General features: G+C 39.3%; 1 protein-coding gene across 1 annotated transcript in view; it reads left to right on the forward strand.

Moving 5' to 3' along the window:
* The window catches only part of OCA2 (OCA2 melanosomal transmembrane protein), a 225150-nt gene that overhangs the window by 171224 nt on the left and 31218 nt on the right, over positions 1-22708 (forward strand). The gene's annotated exons all lie outside the window — the stretch shown is intronic.

The raw sequence follows: 22708 nt of genomic DNA on the forward strand, positions 1-22708 counted from the left end.
GAGGACAGATTGCTTTATTTTTACATACCGTGGATAGAATGCATAAGGGTGATGGGAGCACAGTGGAACCCCAGGAGAAACAAAGCCTTAGAAATTACTGCTTTATCAACCTCAATCTTATCTTCACTGCTGTAGTGATACTAAATTGTTGCTTTGGTGTTAAATACAGTTTAAACATAGTTTCTCATCTGCACATTTGCATGGACTTTTGATTGCCAGGAGAAAATGCCATGTCGCAGTTTAGACTGAATAGAACTTTACTCTGTGATACCATGAGTAAACCCATTTATCTAAAAGCAATTACTTCTTTCACCAGCTGCTTAGTAGCTATGAGTGAAAGTGCGATGAGCGGCTAGTAACTGCTCAAGTTGTTGTTTAATAATTGTTTGAATTGATAATTAAGAATTTAATAATGGAATTTCCTCTGCAGGTCATTCATCAGCAGGTTTTTAAGGGACAAGGTGTACTTAATGTACTTAATGCATACAAAAACTTAATTTTTTTCCAAACACCAGTTTGTGAGACTGTGGTTGAAGGGTGTAAATGGAAACTGGCAAATAGAGGAGTAGACACGAAGTTAAAGTTTTAGTTGATTTAACTAAAACATAATTCTTATTTTTCTACATATTTAGGGAAAGGATACTGTAAAGGTCACACCAACATTTTTTTCTCTTTTTTCTTTGCATTGTTTACTTCAGTTTCTTAGCTCTACCAGCTTTCCTTTATATTGTTTACCTCAAAGCCTTCACATCTGCGTAATTAATACAATTAATCGTACGGGAGTGTTTGGAGCAGAGCCAATGATAACCCTGGAAAAAAAAAAAAAAAAAGATCTGAACTGTTCTTGCTAAAATTCTTGCTATGAGCATGTGCTGCTCATAGCACAGCTTATCTCTTCACTTGTAGACTTCTGATGCTGATGATATGTTTTAGAAAGACAGAACGCCCATCAAATCAAAGTCTTGGTTGTCAGGATCTTTGAGACTGTAGTACAGTCTTATGTAGTACACAGTGATAGCTAACAGACTTCTTGGAAGTCAAACCCTTGTACAAAATAGATGGTGATACAGCAATGATGGGCTTGTGGATTGTACCATTCATGTTTCACAGATGTTCAGCTTGTCATTTGGGGATTTAACTTGTATTTAGCATTAACAATGTGTCTTCTATGTAGATTTTGTAATGAAATGTTCTTAAAGCTTCCATGACACTGACTGAGTATCTAAGCAGAAACAAGGATGTAAAGCCTGACTAGTCTTTTCAGCCGTATTCACTGGAATGTATTCTTTGGGAAGATTGAAGACAATACACAGATGTTCTGAAATTACCTTCTATACGTATGCTTTCAGTGGAAACGATTACTGGGGAAGGCTGTAGACATTGTGAGCAAAGATATGAGAACTGAATCCAGAGTGGTCACAGGAAGATAGCAATGGATATTAATTAGCCGAAAGCACATAAAAGCCCACTTTTGCTGGCTTCTTCTCAATCACCAAGCAGGCAGATCATGAGCTCCTTTACACTTTGTCTAAGGCAAGTTTTGTTTCAGTTGAATGTGCTCCAATTCAATATTTTCTGAGGCTTGTCCTGGCATTAAGAAGTATTGTATGTATATCTTGAGGATTTTGATCTTGCTTACTTTTATTTATGAAGGTTGTCGCAAAGCATGAAGTGATTTTTCTGCATTTCCACCCCATTTATCCAGGATCACTCATTAGGTTTCACATCTCTATTCAGGATCCTCTGCGGTGCTTCTACCAGTATAGACACAGATTGTTACTTTCATCTTGCAAACCCCTATGAGTCACCAGGAAAAAATCATGGATACCACATGTAGGGAGATGATGGCCCTCTGCTGCCTCACTTTTGCTAAGGTGTCTTCAGTACAATCTGGACTGGTATTATTTTGTCCTTCTCAAGTGTCTCTGTGCAGGAAACTCATGGCATGTTTGTCCTGGGTGGCATCTGGGGTCATACAGCACAGTATGCTACTTCTCATACCCTTCCTTCCTACCTGCATGCTAAGCCAAAACTATGCAACTATGTTTAAGGGGAAGCTTTGCAAGAAGCAGCTTTTTTGCAAACCATCTTTTGACATGGTGGGCTGAGGAGGAACTCTGGGCAGGGTTGCTAATCATGTCTGGTGAGCATCCCTTGACACAATAGAGGTGTGGGTGCCTAGTGGCGAGAGGAATCATGATGACTCTCTGTCTATGGAGAGAAAGGAAAAGGCAAGAACCAGGCTCTCTGTCCTGTAAGAGGGCTGATGGGCTCATGACCTTTCCCATGTGTGTCTTTGTGCAGTGGCACTTGGTGCGATTTGAGGTTCCTCTTCTCTTTTTTAAGAGGGGAGCAGTGGCAGCCCAGCTGGTGTGTTGTACAATGCTATTCTGCTGCCCAGCCAGAGCCAGAGGTGGCCAGGTGTGATAATTTTCCTTGAATGCTGTGTTCTGACCAGCTTGATGTGCTTCCATCTGGAGTGCTTCAGGAGAAGAAATCCTGTGCTGGGGGGTGCATGCCTGAATGACCATGAATGCTATAGACTGTCAGAAATTTAGCATCCTGGGGAAGATCCCCCTTCAGAGCCACATCTAATTGCTTCCTTTCCTGGATCAAGAGTCCTACCTCCACAAGGACCTGGAGGCACTCATCTCCTTCCAGACTGCTGGACATGGCTGGATGTAAGGGGAAGACTGCCAGCCCTGGTGTCCCATCTTCCCTGTCCAAGCAACTCAGGACCATGTGCTGGAAGTGCTGTGCTGTAAGGTGGTCCCAGTAGGATGGCATTTAGGTGGGAAAGATTATACTGAGAAAGGAAGGAGAAAGACACAGGTCCTCCCTCCTTGTGCTGAAGCACCTTAAAGCAGCCTGGTGTCCAGAGTACACTGCTGGTTAAGGATATACCAGGTCCCAACCATACATGCCTGTCTGCAAGTGTGCTGGCCAATGTCACCAAGTATCTTACCCAGAACACATTCGGGTCTTGTTCCCTTCTCCCACATTACCCATCAGCACATGTAGAATCCAGTTCTGTCTGAACAGTGCTCACAAGGGGAAGAGTAAGATCGCCTGTGAGGAAAGATCCCTTGGTTGCTATGAATTCAACTTGCTCTTTCTGGCCCTTGTGAGCTTTTCTTGATGCTTCATTATGTTCCACTGAAATAAAAAGGTTCCCATGTCCCTTAGAATATACAAATACTGTAATAAACTTACTTTATCACAAAAAAGATATTTTTACCCTCAAATCTGTTATACATGGTGGTAGGACAACAAAAAGCGGCTTCTACTGGTATATCAACAGCAAAAGGAAGATTAGGGGACATGTGAGCCTGCCACCGAATGAGGAAATGACCTGCCAACAAAGGACATGGAGAAGGTAGAGGTTCTCAGCACTGTGATCATCAGCAAAAAGTCCAGCTGGACACCAGTCACTAGTGGTGCTCCCCAGAATGCTTGTGATCCCCAGTGGTGCCTTCCAAGCTCATCTGTTCTGGGATTCAGCTTTTAACCAGCCTCAGAAATCTGAAGGCAAATAATGAATAACCGCCAGTGGATGATTCATTTGAACTACCTCATATTCAAAGGAAAGGAAGCAGTGCTAAGACAAAAAGAAAACTGAAAGTCCTAGAAAGGTAAAGCTCAGAAGCAGCAATTTCCTTAAAGATGCTCTTGTGTTTTTGAGTCAGTCCAGCCAAATTACACTCCTTTTCCACCTTGGAAACTTCCTCATCAGACTGTATTTATGTGTTTTAATCTTTCCTCCTGAAAAAAATCTTACGTGTACCCTAATTTTTCATTATCCTTCTAATAATTCAGAAGGTAGAGCGGAACACAATATTCCAGGCACTGCCCTCTGATTTTTTTTCCATTTTACAAAGATAAGATTAAATACAAAATACAGACCTATTTGCCTTTTCGTTGTTAATCTAGGCCATTTCAAATTCCTGTTTAATTTACTATTCACTGTCAAATCCAAGTCTCTTTCAGCTTTTATGTTACTTACTTGAGTGTGAGTATATCTGTTTTCCCCCCCTGTCCCCCAAGTTCTCATACTTTTCCTACATTGTGTTTCTAATTAGCATATCATCAATGGGCAGAGAGAAAAGGGAATTGGTGTGCTAAGTGATCTAGTAAGTGAATTGGAGGATGGACACAAAGACAAATATTTAAGTGGTAAAAATAGAAATAATTGTGAGTCAGTGAGGTTTGGAAAAGGAGATAGAGAGCAGTGGGACGTTTGCTATACATGGTCAAGGGAAAACATCAGAGCAAACAAATGAGCATTACGCCTCTGGAGAGAAGACAATTTTTTTGGTAGTCTTGACCCTGTAGAAAACATCAGATGTGTTAATAATATGAAGGTAATTTCTCAGGGCCAGCACATATGAGTAAGCAGAAGGCAGGGAAAGATAATATGCATATTATGATTTTTAGTCTAGTTATCAGAGAAACATTAAATCATAAATAAGAGCTTAACATAAAGGAAACCCCCAAATGTAGGACAGTGATATTTCTCTTGGCAAATGGTCAGATAAGGACAGTATAGTCTTGTTGCCTGAATGATTTTTGGAGGTTAACATGATGATTTTATATCAATTAAGACTGTAGAATAATCAAGAAAGCTTTGTTTTTCTCGAGGAATAAGATTAAAAAAAATAGCATTGCAGATGTCTCCTAATCTAGATGCTTCATTTCATGTTAATTTTTTAATTTTTACTAATATATCTCTGAGTTTGTTTGTTGCAATATAGCATTCCACTAGGTCTGTCCACCCTATGGAATATGAAAACAACCCACAGAAATATTTTTGTTACCAATGAAAAATTTAGTTCCAGCTTCATAACATAAGAAGTGCTCATTGCTGTAGGGGCTTTAATTATCTGTTTCCACTTCCTAATAAAATTGCCAGCTTGATTTTAATTTTCTCTTTGAGAAAGGCATTTATAACCTTATAAAGATATGTAGTATTTCAAACATAAAGTAAATCATGTTCCTTCTGCCTATTGTAATTCAATACCAATCACCCCTGTGTGTCTGTGATACATGATGTGATAAAAAAAAAAAAGAATCACAGATAAATGCTGAACCTATTCGACACAAAAAGAAAGTGGGTATTATGGGGAATACTCTAATTTTATTTCAAGCAAATTTTGGCTGACTGTGAGTAAATCATGGTGCAAGATATATATGTAAGAGAAGAATGGATTCGATAACTTAATGTAGTGGGATAAGAATGTGGGAGAGATGATATGATACATGAGGAAATCAGTCTGCCCAGAGGAACAGGGTATGAACCCAAGGACCTAATTTAGATTACAGTGGTAAGGTTAGCTGGGCGTGATCCTGAGAGCACTGTGAATATTCTCAGGTTTTGCATTTTTCTGTCATTGCTATCCTTTTATATGTCATCTGAAGAGCTGAATTAATATTCTCTGTCTTTACTGGGAGTAACAATAATTTGGAAGTGTCAAAAAATATTGGTTTCTGATAATAGCTTAGGAAAGAATTTGTTTTCATCATAGGATTTGTCTTGGGAGATATTCACAGCAAAAATATTTACAGTAGGATATCCCATTTATCCCTGCTTGAGAGCACTCACCCATAAAGACTGTGAAACAGCGTTTCCCTTGAGAACTGTCATTCATGCATGTGGGAGGACAAATGTGATGTTCTTTGCTACCCCCTGTGTATCCTATTTACACAACTTACTGAAAATAACTGTTTTAAAAAAAACACATTGGGCTCTGTAAAGCCATATAAATGTCTCTACTTGATTATGTGTTAGACAGCTGTAGTCCTGTTCATTCCATTTCATTTGATGTCATTTCCCCCCTATTTTCTTGCTATTAACACCACTCTATGCTAAACACTGTTGCTCTCTTAAGGCTGATTCTGATCAGGATAAAACCAGCCCTACTATTTTGGGTGTGAACTTTTGTGATGGAGACATCAGTTGAGCAATGTGGTATCCAAACACCTGAATACAATTTACCTGTGACCTTTCTGATCAACTGTGCAGCTCCAGAAGATAGAATTTTGGAATGTTCAAAGCATCTAACAAAGATTCAGTGAACTGTTGAGTAAAGGTTAATGATTATGATACACAAGTTAGCTCAATCTCATTTCCCACTACTCTTCCGATCAGTAAGGAAGAGTAATTGGTCATTGGTTAAATATCGATACTTGACATGATAACAGATTTATTCTGTTCAAATAAGCGTAAATGCAACATTTGAACAAAGCCCTCTCAACAAACACTTGTTATTGTACAGTTCCAACTCAGGCAAGTTGTCACAACTTTTGCTTCATAAAATTTCTATCTTTAAAAATCCAAGTCTTTTAGGTTTACATCACCAGTGCTTTTTTTCCTCTTTATTTTGATTTCTTTACCTGTGTAATGAAAATACTAGAAGGTTTTTTTTTTTTTTTTAAATAGCTCATTTTAATCATAAATTTAAAATCTAATTACACATGAAACTTCTATTTATGATCAGACTTAGGGAACTGAGTTTAACAAATGTAATTTACATTTTAGCATGCTATTCACCATTATGCTACGAAGGGCAAAGCCATAGGCAATCTATTGATTTTTCAGCTGATCACTCAACAAAGTAGAAAGGTAGTTCAGCACATATTCATCTTTCAATATTAGGTTCTAGGCTGGGATTACTAAGAAGAATGGTAGTTTTCTCTCAGCTATCCAAGAATAATCATTGCAAGATTTTAAACTGTCAGTGTTGATCTAACAACTGTTCTCAAACAAACGTTACATTGACATCTGTGGCAGTTGAATAAAGTGAATGCTGCTTATTTTAAATAGTTGCATAGCTTGTGTCAAACCCCGTAAAAGTAAGTAGTCCTGCAATAGTTTGGTGCAAACCATTTTAAGAATAATTCCTGAGTGATGAGTAGTTTGTTTTTTTTAATGTTTCTTTTGATTTTATTTAAGATCAAGAAACAATGTGAGTGGAAATGTAAACTAATGTGGTTTTAGCTTGTTTATTTTTAGGAAAAATGGAGAAAAATAGTATTTTGAGCTTATTTTAAATATGAGGATATTTGCTTTTTCAACTTGAAATAGAATTTATCTGTATCATGAAGTTTTTCATGGAGCTTAAAATACTCCTATGTTTTCTAATTAGAGCCAATATCTTTTAATTGATTGGCCTATGGACATACAAGTATTGCTTTTTTCTTCTCTTTTTGCTGTGAAGTCTTTTGGATTAGCAAATAAGTTTCCAGTAAATGTAGATGAGATTTAAGTACTTATCATCTTACTCAGCTTAAAATAAAGTTATGTGATTCAGGTATTATTTTTTTTTAATGGTTTTATCTTTTAAAGTCTATGAAATGTGTGTGTTTCATCCTCCAAGTTTTTTAAAAAGGACATTCAAAATGCAATTGCAATTATCCAGTGTTTCACTGGGCTCCACAGGAAGCTTCCAGACACATACACATAATTTTAATATTATGGGGTAAGCTCATGGAAGTAGTATCTAATCATAGGATCATACAAAAATCATAGAAAAATTATGACTGGAAGGGACCTCAGGAGGTTTCTTGTCCAGCCTTGAGCTCAAAGCAGGGTCAGCTATGGGCTGCATAGAAACAACACAACCTGCTCCACTGCCTGGCTGTCTCCGTGGGGAAAATGTTTCTCCTCTCTTGTTTCAGTTTGTGCCAGTTTTCTCTCCCTGTCCTGCCATGCAGGAGCATGGCTCCAGCTTCTCAGGCACCCCTTGCAGGTGCTTGATGCACTGCTAGTGCCCAGCTCCCTCAGTCACTCCTTAAGGGGCAAATGCTCGAGCCTTGGGGACCCTCTGTGAGTTCCCTCCAGTTTGTCTTTCCTGTGTTGGAGGACCCAAAACTGAACACAGTGTCTAGATATGGTCTAATGATTGCTGTGTAGAAGGGAGCAATCTCTTCCCTAGATCTATGGCCCATTCCCCTTTTCATATAGCCAAGGAGGCTTGCTAGGGTTCCTGCAGGATCACGTGCAGATCAGTGCCCACCACCACTGCAGGGCCTTTCTCACAAACTGCTCCCTGGTCAATCTGTCCCCAGATGGTGTTCTTGCAAGGGCCTTTCTGTCCCCTGGACAGGACTTGGCATTTCTCCTTGTTGAATTTTATAAGGTTCGGGTCTTCCAGAATTTTTCCAGTTTTCATTCCTCCAGTTTGTCCAAGTCCTGCAGGATGGTGGCCCTGCCTTCCACCTTTTCAACATATGTGAGATTATAGTCTCGTATTTTCAGGGCAACTTTGAAGAATTGTTGTGGTATGCAATGATATCCAATATTAGTGCTCAAGATGGTGCCAATATAAGAAAGAAACTGCAAATACCTGTTTGTGTTGAAATGGGAATTTTGATTCAGCCTCAAACGCAACTCTTCTCGTTTATCTTCTGTGTTGATCTTATTTAAATTATTTTAATAATTTCAAAATAATTATGCCCCAAATACTCTTCAATAATAGATCTGACTACAAAGCATCCTATATCCAATTAATTGTTGCACTGTGTCAGTTAATTGAGGTTTTAAAGCAAGGAAACAAATAATAATAAAATGTGATATATGCAACAGATTTATATAGCTTAAGGTATGAATTACGAAAAAGCTTAAGGTATGAATTGCAATGTTCAATTTGTATAATGCTCATTTAAAACATTATTAATTGAAGAATGTGTCATAAAATTCTCAGTTTCAAGAATTTCATGCTGAAGATTCCCAGAATGGTTGAAAAGTGATTATAAATTGTATAATCCATGCATATATGTATACCTGAACAAACCAAAGAAATTGAATTAAACTTTTATTGACATAAATTTTGAGTATGGGTCAGTAGTGGCCAAGCATGAGTGCTCATACCTCAAGTGAGTAAAATCGTTGTAACCCCATATCATAGAACCATAAAATGATTTGAGTTGGAACAGACTTCAAAGATCATCTAGTTCCAACCCCCCTGCCATGGGCAGGGACACCCTCCACTAGATCAGGTTCCCAAAGCTCCATCCAACCTGCCCTTGAACACTTCCAGGGATGGGGCATCCACAGCTTCTCTCTGGGCAACCTGTTCCAGTGCCTCGCCACCTTCACAGCAAAGAATTTCTTCCTAATACCAAAACTAAATCTACTCTCTTTTAGTTTAAACCCATTACTCCTTGTCCTGTCACTACTTGCCCTTGTAAAAATTCCCTCTCCATCTTTCTTGTAGGCCCCCTTTGGGTACTGGAAGGCTTCTATAAGATCTTCCTGAAGCCTGGAAGGCTTCCAACCAGCCTTCCTGGTTGTTCTCTTGTCCAGGCTGAACAACCCCAACTCTCTCAGCCTATCCTCATAGGAGAGGTGCTCCAGGTCTTCAGTCATCTTCGTAGCCCTCCTCTGGACTTGCTCCAACAGCTCAATGTCTTTCTTGTACTTGACTGTTGAATGACTATCAATCAGATACAAAAAATCATTTCTTAGAGGAAAAAAAAATCCAAAACCCAAGCTGAATAAGAAACCAAAATCACATCAAGATAAGAGCTGGATCAACTTTTTTCACGCTCAAAAATGTTCTTGTTTTAAATTCTGAAGTGTTGCACACCATTTAGGAGGTCTGATATATAATCTCTGAGTTGCCTCATAGGACTTCAGGATATCTTTCCCTTCCACAAGTGTAAAGCTACTGGTTTTAGCCTCATACGACTAAAGCATATTAGCCATGAAATCCAGACTATCTCCTGATAAAAAAGATTATGAAAAAAATAAAGGGAAAAGTCCTAGCCACCCTTTGCATTCCAAAGTCTGCTATTTTGCATACGTACCAACTGTCCAAAACCTGTGTGTTGAACTTTGCTTGTGTGGGTTTCAAGATCATGTAAATTGGGGGAAAGTCTGCACAAACAGGGACAGTGGCATTCTATGGAGAAGGCTTTTTTTTTTTTTTTTTTTTTTTTTAAATCAGTGGTTCTTTGGTGAATCTTTAAGGTGATCAGAAATTCATAAATTTGAAAGGTTAAATTCAGGAGGAATACAGGACAAGATCTAAAGAATATTGGTCTGTCATGCAGATGAATAATGAATGTAATTCTAAAAGCTCTTCCCTAAATGTTACATAGATGCAAAGTCCTCACATTTCTGGTATATTTGCAGGTATACCTTTTTTCCTCTTGTGCAATATTATTATATGTATACATAATATGTATAAAATTATCCATCCAGTTCTTGTAGATATTTTGAGTTTAGTGAAATTACATATCACAAAAGTAAGTAAGAAAAATAAATACCCATATAAAAATACAGCACAGAGAGAAAGACTGTTTCAGATTACACTAAAACCAGCTGAGAATTTAATTTTTATTGTTAGCTGAATTGCAGGATACTGATCCTGGTTTTCTCTTAAAAACAAAACAGTTGCATCCAGTATGGATGAAAACATTAGGTTTGGTACTAGAGAATTTATGATCACCCTGGTGCTCCTACTAAATGTACACATTATAGGAGTGGTCATGTTTGTAGAATATTCTGTTAGAAATTGCATGCAATGGATGCTGTAAGTCACAAAGAGCATAAAGTAATTTAACACTTTAAAACCAATCAATGAACAGTGAGGAGAGTGGTAAAATGTAATATATATCTATATTTTTGTAACACTGATCATAACCCATTCTTAGTCACCTTGTATAAGTACAGGCTACCAACTGAATCAATACCTAATAACTTCCCAACAGCACTTGGAATGAAAATAATTTTAAGAGTAATGATTTCTAGATATTTTTGGCACTGTCAGAAAGTGGATATCCTACTGGATTTTTACAGTTCTACTCCTATACAAACTATTTTATGCAAAGATTTTGAAGATATCTTGGATTGTGTCTTCCTTCATGGAAGAAAATACATAAAATTCTCTCCCAGTGCCTCTGTACTAGTTATGTCATTACGCTGATACAACCTGTTGGGATAGGAGTCATCTTTCAAGACTGTATTAATCTATAGTATTCTACAATGTTAATCTACATTAAACAAATTTACCTAAGCACACCTAGAAAGCATTATATTCCAAGCTTTGTATTGAAAATACATGGGATGATAGATTTTTCTTGGTGCACATACTTATAGTTATATTGAGTATAGAGGGGAGTCAGGAGTCCTACACAGGTAAAGTCTGGCAAGATTAACCCCTTTCTTGTCTACTCCAGCCAACATTTTCTAATTTTACTTCATGTTCAGTAGAGATGGCAAGGGAAAGCTAGACAGTAGGAAGGGAAATGTTAGATTGAAGAAACTGAGAGCTATGCTGAAGCATTCTGGAAACATGAAGGACAGCTTTCATACAGTCCAGCATAAAAATACTAGTCCTTTTTTTTCTAGAGAGGAAAAAGCAAGGACATAACAGCAATGTCTTTTTGCTTCTCAAAACAGATATTTTTCTAAAGTATTTTGAAGAAATGATAACACATTTTTAACAAAAGAATAATAAAAAAGAACAATATATTAATCTGCTTAGCCAACATCTGGCCAATATCACTAACTTTTAAACAAGTATACTCTTTCTTTAACTTCCAACACAGTTAATGACTATTGTCTTCTCCACTAGTCCACTAGGTTACCAGAACCCATCACCAGGATCCATGCAAATAGAAAAAGATGTGTTCCTATTGTGAACTTTGGTTTGGGTCTGCTTACAGAAAACAAAAGTATTAAATCAGGTTCATAGAAAACTTCATACTTATCTGATTCATATTGTGAAATGATAGGGCAGCTGCATAACTAGGAAAAGGAACTCAAATGTTTCTGCATTTATTTTTCTAATAACCTGTAAAGGAAGCTGAAGAGAAGAAAAAGTCTTTCCAGACTGAGGTGGGTGAGATAGATAGGTAGGTTTTGGGAAGTGCTCTGTGAAAGTTTCACACCAGACTTTTTTTTAAAAGGAACAGAATTATATTTTTATGAAAAGATTCTTGAAGTATCTCCAAAGCCCAGGATTTTAGTAGCAGATTATGATTTGTGCTGAAAAGTGGTTTTGAAAATCAGAATGTCTGCTCAAAAGAACAGTGTAGTGTTTCTTCGGTGTCTTAGCAGTCATGTAAAAACTTAAAGGATGAATTACTAGAAAAATCTGTAGAGAACAATTTTTCACTGGTAGGTGGTGGAGTTTAAATAAAAACTCTTTCTTTGCTGACATGTCTGGCCATATGGATTCATATTTTACCACGACTAATATAGGCTGAAATCAGCTGAGAATATTCACCTTTCTAGCAAGCTTTTAAAAGCCAAGTAAATTACCTCATTTTTCATTTCACTGAGTTTAATTTCCACCAGATCCTCTAAAACTAGTTTGAGTGGTACTGTATCTAAATGTACAGAATTTCATGGTTGATGATATAATTAAAATAGGCGTATCACCTATAGGTGATAGGTGTACACCTATAGGTGTATCACCTGGAGTGAAAATAGGAATGCTTTTAGTTGATTAAACTTCTACAGCATCAAGGTAGGAGTTAATTTGGAGACTTTCTGCTTTTGCATTGAGGTAAATACACATTTGTTAGATGCTAAACGGTACAAAATGAAGGTCATATGTACCACTATGCTGTTAGGCTTGTCATGATTGTGATTTAAAAATTTTTTTAAAAAAACCCTGGAGTCTATTAAATCCATTATTGATTTTTCAGGTAGGCAGCAATGAAGTTGCAACAAGAGGTCTGAGGGCAATCCAGAGATACTTCAGGGTCTTGGGACAACTGGTTAAGGTATCAGGAGCACAAGTTGTGTTCTCCTCTATCCTTCCAGTTGCAGGAAATGATGAAGGGAGAAACAGGAAGAGCCAGCAGATCAATACCTGGCTCTGAGCCTAGTGTCACTGGCAGAATTTTGGATTTTTTGATCATGGGTCGGTTTACATGCCACCAGGCCTGCTGGCGACAGATACCTGTCTCAAAGAAGGAGGAAAGGATCTTTGCATGGAAGTTAGCAGGGCTCATTGAAAGAGCTTTAATCTAGATTTGAAGGGGGAAAGAGATAAGCCTGGGGGTGGGCACACCAATGTCTGAGAGACGATGTTCTAGCAAGGTCCTTTGATCCACTGTCTCAGTGGAGGTAGGGGATGGAGATCCATGTAGTAGAAAAGATGCAAAGGTTATTGATGTTTTAAAAAACACAGAAGCACCTGGGAATGGTCCCACAGGAATTAGAGCTTACTCCCAAAAAAGGTGGTAGGATCAATAGCCCAGCTGAAGTGCATCTGCACCAATGCACACAGCATGGGCAACAAACAGGAGGAGCTGGAAGCCATTGTGCAGTGGGAAAACTATGGTATAGTTGCCATCACAGAAACATGATGGTATGACTCACACAACTGGAGTGCTGCAATGGATGGCTGCAAACTCTTCAGGGGGTATAGGCAAGGAAGGAGAGGTGGTGGGGCAGCCCTGTATGTTAGGGAGTGTTTTGATTGTCTAGAACTCGACGACTGTGATGACAGGATTGAGTGTTTATGGGTAGGAATCAGGAGGAAGGCCAAAAAGGCAGATATCATGGTGGGAGTCTGTTATAGACCACCCAACCAGGATGAAGAGACAGATGAAATATTCTACAATAAGCCGCTGGGAGAAGTCTCACAATCGCTAGCTCTTGTTCTTGTGGGGAACTTCAACTTACCAGATGTCTGCTGGAAATACAATACAGCAGAGAGGAAAGAGTCTAGGAGGTTCCTGGAGTGTGTGGAAGATAACTTCCTGACACAGCTGGTGAGTGAGCCAACTAGGGAAGGCGCCCCACTGGACCTGTTGTTTGTGAACAGAGAAGGACTTGTGGGTGATGTGATGGTTGGAGTCTGTCTTGGGCATAGCGATCACGAAATGATAGAGTTTTCAATTCTTGAAGAAGTAAGGAGTGGGGTCAGCAAAACTGCTACCTTGGACTTCTGGAGCACAGACTTTGCTCTGTTTAGGAGCCTGGTTCACAGAGTCCCTTGGGAGGCAGTCCTGAAGGACAAAGGAGTCCAGGAAGGCTGGACACTCTTCAAGAAGGAAATCTTAAAGGTGCAGGAGCAGACCATCCCCAAATGCTGAAAGACAAGCCAGCAAGGAAGAAGACTGGTCTGGCTGAGAGAGCTTTGGCTGGAACTCAGGAAAAAAAAGAGAGTTTATGGCCTTTGGAAGAAGGGGCAGGAAACTTGGGAGGACTACAAGGATATTGTGTGGTTATGGAGGTTATGGAGGGAGAAAATTAGAAGGTCCAAAGCCCAGCTAGAACTTAATCTGGCTACTGCCATAAAAGACAATAAAAAAATGCTTCTATAAATACATTAGCAACAAAAGGTGGGCTAAGGAGGATCTCCATCCTTTATTGGTTGTGGGGGGAAACATAGAGACAAAAGATGAGGAAAAGCGTGAACTACTTAATGCCTTCTTTGCCTCAGTTTTTCATAGTAAGAACAGTTGTTCTCCAGGTACCCAGCCCCCTGAGCTGGAAGATGGGGACGGGCAGCAGAATGAAGCCCCATAATCCAAGGGGAAATGGTTAGTGACCTCGTACACCACTTAGACACACACAAGTCTATGAGGCCAGATGGCATCCACCCAAGGGTGCTGAGGGAGCTGACAGAAGTGCTCACCAAGCCACTTTCGATCATTTATCAGCAGTCCTGGCTAACCAGGGAGGTCCCAGTTGACTGGAGGTTAGCCAGTGTGACACCCATCCTCAAGAAGGGCCAGAAGAAAAATCCGGGGAACTACAGGCCTGCAGTCTGACCTCAGTGCTGGGCAAGGTTATGGAGCAGATCATCTAGAGTGCCATCACATGGCACATACAGGACAACCAGATGATCAGACGCCGTCAGTATAGGTTTATGAAAGGCAGGTCCTGCTTGACCAACCTGATCTCCTTCTATGACAAGGTGTCCTGCTTAGGGAATGAAGGAAAGGCTGTGGATGTTGTCTGCCTGGACTTTAGTAAAACCTTGGACACCATTTCGCATAGCATTCTCCTGGAGAATCTGGCTGTTTACATCTTGGATGGCCGTACACTTTGCTGAGTAAAAAACTGTCTGGATGGCCAGGCCCAAAGAATTGTGGTGAATGGAGTTACATCCAGTTGGTGGTCAGTCACAAGTGGTATTCCCCAGGGCTCAGTACTGGGCCTGGTTCTCTTTACTGGTTTTCTCTGGTTTTCTCTGCACCCTCAGTCAGTTTGCAGATGACCAGGTTGGGAGGGAGTGTTTATCTGCTCGAGGGTAGGAAGGCTTTACAGAGGGATCTGGAGAGGCTGGATCAACAGGCCAACGCCAACTGTATGAGGTTCAACAAGGCTCAGTGCCGGGTCCTGCACTTGGGTCGCAACAACCCTGTGCAGTGCTACAGGCTTGGGGAAGAGTGGCTGGAAAGCTGCCCAGTGGAAAATGACCTGGGGGTCTTGGTTGACAGCCGACTGAAGCAGTGTACCTGGGTGGCCAAGAAGGCCAACAGCATCTTGGCTTGTATCAGAAATACTGTGGCCAGCAGGTCTAGAGAAGTGATTGTCCCCCTGTACTCGGCTCTGGTGAGGCCATACCTCAAATACCGTGTTCAGTTTTGGGCCCCTCACTACAAGAAGGACATTGAGGTGCTGGAGCTTGTCCAAAGAAGAGCAACGAAGCTGGTGAACGGTCTAGAGAACAAGTCCTATAAGGAGCACCTGAAGGAACTAGGGTTGTTTAGTCTGGAGAAAAGGAGGCTGAGGGGAGACATAGTTGCTCTCTATAACTGCCTAACAGGAGGCTGTAGCCAGCCGGTTGTGGGTCTCTTCTCCCAAGTAACAAGTGATAGGACAAGAGGAAATGGCCTCAAGTTGTGCCAGGGGAGGTTTAGATTGGATATTAGGAAAAATTTCTTAACCAAAAGGGTTGTCAAGCATTGGAACAGGCTGCTCAGGGAAGTGGTTGAGTCACCATCCCTGGAGGTGTTTAAAAGACATGTAGACATGGTGCTTAGGGACATGGTTTAGTGGTGGACTTGGCAGTGCTAGGTTAACGGTTGGAATCGATGATTTAGAGGTCTTCTCCAACCTAAAGGATTCTATGATTCTATGAATTCAGAGAGATTTTCTGTAGTTAAAAGAGGTCAATGCATTATTTTCCTATATAATTCATCAATGTCAGCAGTGCTAATGAGAATGTGGGCCATGTGTCAAGAGTTGCTGTGTTCATGTCTGCTGCTGTTGTGGTCTAGCACTCATGTTTCATTGCAAACCACTAAATGAAAGGTTTGCTAGTGCCTTACAAGCTGTGAATAGATCCATGTGAGAAGAGAGGAGAGAGCAGCTACGGTGTCTTTTGAGTGATTTCACTCACTGATGATCATGCCCACCTCATATTGCCAGCTTCTTTTGCTAGCTGAGATTAGAGGAATATTTCTGACAAGAGAGAATTAGGACTGAAATATTCTTTGCTGCTTTCCCCCGCCATGTCTTGGAGCTAACAACTGGAATCTTATTCTTATTCTTATTACCATCTCAGTTCATGTAGCACATGGAAAAGGAAAAGGTCTGCTTTTGATAGATGTAGTGCCCACTTGACCTGTGTGCTGTGTAGTGGTAAAAGAGCTGTATGTTATACAAGGGGAAAAAATCTAATAAAGAAAAATCTTAATCTTAGTTAATTTGATTTAGCAAGTATTTATAAAAAGGAGATGTTTGCCACAGATGCAGGAAGCCTTTGGTTTATTTTAAAGTATAATGGTAGAATATTGTGAAACTCATGACAAGAAATGGAACAGAAAGCTTAAAAAAGAGCAAGTCCATGCTGTTAGAAGTATAGTTTCCTGAAATATGCAGGTTACTTCTGGAGCCACATCAGATACTGTGCCCTCTCCCCCTCTCCCTGTGACCATCAGGGTTTAACCAGTCCAGAGTGGTTTTTTTTCCACTGGCAAATCCTAATGTCTTGTTAGGCAGGAGATAATCTTGTTACTCTCTGAACTAGGGTAAAAGTTGATTTCCTTCCATGGTATTTGTTCTAGGAGTTATCCATCTCCTGTGCTTGATGCAACAGTAAATAAGTGCTCAGTGAGGTACAAAGCCCTTTCCTCTCCCTTTTACTTCCTGGAAGGAAACCTATATTTGCTGGGACCTTATAGTTGATAGTAGCCTGTATATTAAAACATATGTTCACAGACAACTACAAAATTTGCCTGTTTGTAGCTTGTTACTTGCTCTTGAGTGACACCTGGTCCAAAAGTAGTTAATCATATTGAAGTTAGCTTTGGGGTTGGCATGGCTGGACCCAAGGCACTTTCTTTTATGCAAAGCTTAAGAGCTGTGTTTTCTGTCACTCAGGTGGTCAGAGCAGATCCTGCCTTTGGGCAGCTGTGTGTTATGGCCATTCAGGTCAGTGCAAATAGCCCCCCCATAAAGAAGAAAAAATAAGCCAATAATCCTGTTAAATATTCCAAGTTGTCTTTCTATAGACTTGTGTATGGAACAGGACTTGCTGGAAGCTTTCTTGTATTTTTACACTGGTTTCACAGCCATGTGTATTTCATGACTTTTATATGTTTAATATAAATACATATATGGGGAGTTGGAACTAGATGATCTTTGAGGTCCTTTCCAAACCAAACCATTCTATGATTCTATGATTCTATATGGATTTTTTTTTATCATCTCTGTTCCAATTTCTCTATCAGAAAGACAGTGGCTACTGCATATGCTTCTCTTGGTCTTACCATTTTTGTTTTATTCCTGCAGTGTCTTTTGGGGATATTCTAAATTGCTGCCTTTGCCTAAATTCTTGCCTTTTGAAAAGCAAATGCATAAACTGTACTGAAACACTTATTTTGTTTGTTAAATAACTGTAAATATTTGCCTTACCCAGGTACTGGCCAGACTGTTTGAAAAAATTAATTTGATTGCTGCTCAGATGCTGTCCCCACTATTCACAGGAACCTTGTTTACTATTTTTTTTCATGGTGACCGAGACTTCTTGTGTCTTGAAAGGGATTTGCTTTGGAATAGACTGAATTACTCTTTTACTTCTTCCACTGTAATGAGGAGCTTTTTGAGTCTGAAAAGTGTGCTTTTCTCAGCAAGAGCAGGAGGTCTGTCTGTAGTGGTAGTGATAAATTAAATGTTAAAAGAAAGAAGGTGAGCAGTATACCTATGAATAATCAAACCAGGGAGAGAGAGAACAAAATTGAGGCCATTCCAAAACAGCAAAAGCCAATAACCAGCAAAATTAAAAAAAAAAAAAAAAAAATCTGGTTTATTTCTTAAATATAACATATCGATGAAGGCTGTTTATAGTAAAGGGTATTTGCACTGACTGGGAGAACAGCCAAATATAGGTTTGTTGCTTATGGAGTCCTCTGCTTTTGCTGCTTCAGTGAGAACTCACTGTAATCAGTGGTCTCTTTTATTTAAATTCAGAAGACTTTGGATTGTTCTTGATAGTGACATTCTAATGCACTATTTCCACTGACTATTGGAACCAGCAGGTGGTCATTAGGATATTAATCTAATATGATATTTTCTATATTACAATTAAATAAAGTGTATGAGAATAAAGGCAGCTTAGATTACGTCTCATTTTTAGACACATCGCTATCCGGATTATTTGGCTTAGTGGCTAATATGATGAGAAACATGGCAGTAGTCCTGTATAGTACATAATCTGTCACATTTTATTACTTAAATGTGGAATTTAAAAAAAAATATATATTTTTTTGCTCTTATTTGTCATGGACATGGGAGCAAAGTAGGGTCTTTAAGATCTCTGGGCTTTAATTTTGAAGTTAAAGCCTGCCACCTACAAATTGTGCCTGTTTGACAAGAAAGATTTTCTTCTTGAAGGTTTTACAGGAATATCTTTTTGACAGATTGATTGTGTAAGTCTTCACGTTGCTCTAATAACTCCTTTTTAATGGGAGTACTTTAATTGATGTCAAACTCAAAAGTTCAGTGACAATATGCCTTCTCTTAGTTTAGAGGTTAAAAATAATTGACACTTTTGTATGCACAGAATAAACTGCCATAGAAATGTTAATTTCTGTGACTATTCAGATAGGAAGAGATAGAACCAAATTCAAAACGAGTGGTCAGCTTTTCTGTAAATTTTGAGACAGTGAATATGACTCTATTAATAAATACAATCAACAACCATTACTGAAATAATTAAGAAAAGCGTGATAAGCTAGTGCTTGTTGTAATTACTGTTGCGGATGGAGTAGAATTAGAGGTTTGGAAATGTTTTTGGATTATGTAGAAATTTCAAAAATACTTTTCAGAAAAGCAGCTAATTTCTGAACTATTGCAGTATAGAAAAACGATTAAATTTCTTTTTTAGTGCAGAAGACTATTAAAAAAAAAAGTCCACCATTTGCTGAAACACACTGCTGTCTCATGTACAACATGGTTTTCTGACATTAAGAACATCTGGGTGGAGGAGCCCTGGAGGGGGGTGCTGGGCCATGAGCTGGGGGGAGTTTCGGGGAGGCTGTGCAGGGACAGTGTGGTCTGTGTGTGCCCTTGGGGCCATGGCAGCTTTGTAGTGTAATTGAAAATCAGATGATTTACCAACATGAACAGTGTCTGCAGGTTGTTCTGTCTGGTGTATATTGGGTAGTAAGACACAGCACAAAAAACTGCATACCTATACTCGTGAGTATGAATTATATGATATATAATGTTGGTGAATTTTCAGGTCACCTTTTGTGTGAACCTTCACCTCACAGAACTTACAAATTTTCCCTCTGGTTGTGTTACTCCAGAATTTTTTGCATTTTCCTTGTAAACAACAAGCTGACTGTTAGAAATAGGATATTTGACTTGAAATGTGACTCATTACACCTGAGTTCATCTATTTCATTCAGCCTATTCATTTATATTCCTTCTGCAGTCAGTGTAGAGGAAAAGGGAAGACTTGTCCTGACATCTTAAAGATATGTCCTGACATTGAAAGAATTACCTTCTTGAAGTCCCACCCTTTCATCTGACTGAAAATAACCCCATACTGTTGTGTCTTAAAGCTAAATAATGCAACTTGTACCTTAGGTAAACCATATATATAGTTAATTTTTAGCAGATTCAAGATAAAGATTGTGCTATAGCACATATACAAAAGAAATACTGATGCATGACACATTACTTTTACTACTTCCTGATTCATGAGAGCTACAGGGTAAAACTATCAATTTATCTTGACAATTTTTAGTGGAATTCATGCATGAATGTGGGTATGTCTATGAAAGGCATAGCAACTGAGAGTAATTCTACATTAATATAGTGTATTTAATTAAAAGTTAATATTTCAAATTTTTAATTAACACTTAAATTGAAAAACAAGTAGATCAAACCCACATAAGTTTTGAAATAATTTAGTCTTCAAACCATTCTCATGCAATCTTCAAATATTATTGACCAATGCAGCACTAAATTTTCTGGGTAATTTTTATAACAGAAAAGTGTAGAACAAAAAAGTGAATGAATGCACAATTTCAATGCAAATTTTATTCTGCCTAATCTTCATGTGACAAAAGTGTCTTGATTCTCATACAATAGTTTACTGGAAGATGGATTCAGCTTCAATTAAAATACCTGATGTGATATGAGCTAACTGTCTAAGCTTGCAGTGGCACTCCCAGTGGGGATGTAAGGCTTTATTCACTTGCTTAAACATACATATTTTCATAGTCCTGTATCCAGGACCTCTTCATGGGTCTGACAGATATGGCAGAAGATACATGGACCCATGTCATCCTCAAGTGGCAGCTGGAAGCTGAGTGGGACAGTCTTCACATCTCCAATGGCACTGTATGCCTTCATTTAGACAACTGACTTGAGCATCTCACAATAGACTCAAGGGAATGTGATGTGTGATTTGTCTCATCCTGCAGTAGAGACATCTATTCTACACACTGCTTGCTGTGTTGACTAGATTTTCCACTGGCTACTGTGTGAACTTAGAAAAAAACCAACTTTCACATATAGTTCCCATCTACATGTGTCTGAATCCGGAGCTGAATCCCAGCATAAGTTTCTCATCATGCATACACTGACACTGTACAGAAATTTTTCCAATGCAAATACAAAAGAGAAAATTAAGCAATAACCAAGACAGAAACATTTTAATGTAGAAACTATGTACACTGAAAAGATATATACACTGGAATGCAATTTAAGATACAGCAACACATTCATCTATGTTCATTTTGCTCTCTACTCTCTACTCTTTCTTCTTGTCCCTTACTATCCCTCTGTTCATATTTCTTCCCTTGTTATTTCCTGACAAGTAGCAAGTAGTGTTTTCCTCTCCCATAGAGATGCGTGAGAATAATGAGAAAGGCAGTGATAAAGATCTAGTGCTTCCCCAGCTCCTGAACTGCTATTAGGTCAATGGTCAGGACTTTTCAGCAGGATCTGGCTGAGCTGTGTTCAAATCTATATTTCATCTGGCTAAATAAATTAAAATTACTTTAAATGGTAACCTCGTTCATTAGCCAATCACTTATTGCTTCAGGGTTGATGATGGTCTTGTTATGATATTTGCATTTAAGGTGCTAGCTCACTGGGCTGCATTTGCTGGTGAGCACAGGACACTGGGGAAGGTGCTGTCCTTCATGCTGGGGCGTGAGGCAGGGACAGGACCTTGACTTCAGCAGGACTGGGTGGCTCTCCTTCCCTTGCATTACTTTCTCTCCATGTACACTTTCCCCCCAAACACTGGAAGAGGGCAGTTCGTAGGGAGTGCAGACATATACTGACCAAGATCTGATTCCTTGGGAATACAGGAGCTTGATAAGGAGTCTCCTTTTTGGAGCAGTCTTGATGAAGATTGTGCATGGATGCTTAGGTGGCCATTTGTTGTATTTCACTTTATATAAAAAAATATATGTACAGCAAGCAGGCCTCATTTGTCCAGTGTATTTAGGAGATAAAAATAGAAGGATGCTGGCTTGTTTTTTTCATTCCCAAATGTAAAGTATATTTAGTTAACAAACTGCAATTCTCACCAGTCAGCCATTTAGTATGTTGGTATTGTGGTTTAACCCAGCCGGCAGCTAAACCAACCACACAACCCTTCAGTCACTTCCCCCCTGTGCAGTGCGATGGGGGAGAGAATCAAAAAGAGAAAAAAAATCCCAAAAAGTAAAACTCGTGGGTTGAGATAAAGACAGTTTAACAGGGCAGAAAAGGAAAATAGTAATAGTAATAATAAAAATAGAATATACAAATATACATCCCTGGAAGTGTTCAAGGCCAGGTTGGATGGGGCTTTGGGCAACCTGGTCTAGTGGAGGGTGTCCCTGCCCATGGCAGGGGGGTTGGAACTAGATGATCTTTAAGGTCCCTTCCAACCCAAACCATTCTATGATTCTATGAAAACAAGTGATGCACAGCACAATTTCTTACGACCCAAAACCCAATGCTTAGCTAGTTCCTGAGTCATGATCCCACCCCTTGGCTAGCCTCCCCCATTATAAACAGAGCATGATGTTATATGGTGGGGAATATCCCTTTGGCCAGTCTGGGTCAGCTGTCCTGGCTGTGTTCCCTCCCAACTTCTTGTACACCCCCAAGCTACTCTCTGGTGGGGTGGTGTGAGAAGCAGAAAAGCCCATGACTCTGTGTAAGCACTGCTCAGCAATAACAAAAACATCTCTATATTATCAACACCGTTTTCAGCACAAATCCAAAGCATAGCCCCATACTAGCTACTATGAAGAAAATTAACTCTATCTCAGCCAAAACCAGCAC

The sequence above is a fragment of the Balearica regulorum genome, chromosome 1, assembly GCF_011004875.1.
Source record: "Balearica regulorum gibbericeps isolate bBalReg1 chromosome 1, bBalReg1.pri, whole genome shotgun sequence".
Taxonomy (NCBI): Eukaryota; Metazoa; Chordata; class Aves; order Gruiformes; family Gruidae; genus Balearica; species Balearica regulorum.